This window comes from Dothidotthia symphoricarpi, assembly GCF_010015815.1.
Source record: "Dothidotthia symphoricarpi CBS 119687 unplaced genomic scaffold P153scaffold_8, whole genome shotgun sequence".
NCBI lineage: Eukaryota > Fungi > Ascomycota > Dothideomycetes > Pleosporales > Dothidotthiaceae > Dothidotthia > Dothidotthia symphoricarpi.
Window position 1 is genome coordinate 1408129 of NW_022985015.1, and position 1257 is coordinate 1409385.

Genomic DNA, 1257 nt, shown 5'->3' on the forward strand with positions numbered 1-1257 from the left:
CTAATTTACTACTACTAGATTTAAAGTTAGATTTAAAAATCTTTTAGTTAATAAATATATTATATAAATTTAGTAACGTAATGCTTATTAAGCCTAGATTAAGAATATTAAAAAAAAACTTAACTTTATACGTCTAAAAAATAGTTCTAGCTAACTAAAGTTTCTAGTTTTTTTTTATCTATTTTTAGACTAATTTATAGACTAGATGCTAAAGTAAACAATTTAAACATTATAATAAAAGATATTAATAGGATAAATCTCTATAAGATTATTTACTTTTTGTTTTCTTAGCTATTTTACTTATCTAGATATAAGCCCTTTAAAAAGTAGACTTTTATTTCTAATCTTTATTTGTGTCACCCTACTGTAAGTAAGGCTTTTATTATATATAGGCTAGGTAGTTTTATTTTTATATAGCTTATTATCTTTCTTACTATTCTTATTACCTAGTTCTAATAGTGTTTTATTCTATATAAGGCTCTTACTATAGATAGACTAGGTAGATTTATTATTCTTCTCTACCTTATTATTACTATTAGAGCCCTTATTTATCTATTAGTTACTTTTATTACTATTCTCTTTTATTTCTTTATTACTCTTATTACCTTTCTTATTTATTTTATTATTCTTAATACTCTTTTTATTTATTTCTTTATCTTTTACTAATCCCTTTTCTTTTATTTTAGTATTATTCTTACTGTATTTCTTTAATATCTTATAGTTTACCTTATTTAGTATCTTAATAAATCTATTAAAGATATCTTTACTTAGCTATAGTAGAGATTTATCCTTATCTTTTAATAGTTACTTATAAGACTGCCTATTTCTAATATAGGCCTACCTAATAGGCTTATAAGAGCTATCTACTATATATATACTACTATAGAGTTAGTTTAAGTATTAGTTAGAAAGAGAAGTGTTATACCTTATAAGGTAATTAAATAGTATTATTCTATACTCTTAGTTTTCTTCTTTTAATTATTTCTATATATAAGCTACTTTTTTCTTATATATTCTAGTTATTTTACGTAGTTTATTAATTAATATAGGTAAAGATAAAATCTTTAAGAGATAAGGGTATACTTTCCTTATTATTACTAGTATTACACTAGAATTTATATATATACCTAAGATAGTTACCTTCTTTAGGTACTTTTACTTCTTTATTTATATTAATATTAGTATAAGCGCTAAAAGCTATTAGGTAGTCTATTAATTATTTATACTATACTAAGGCCTTTGTTTTATATAGGTTAC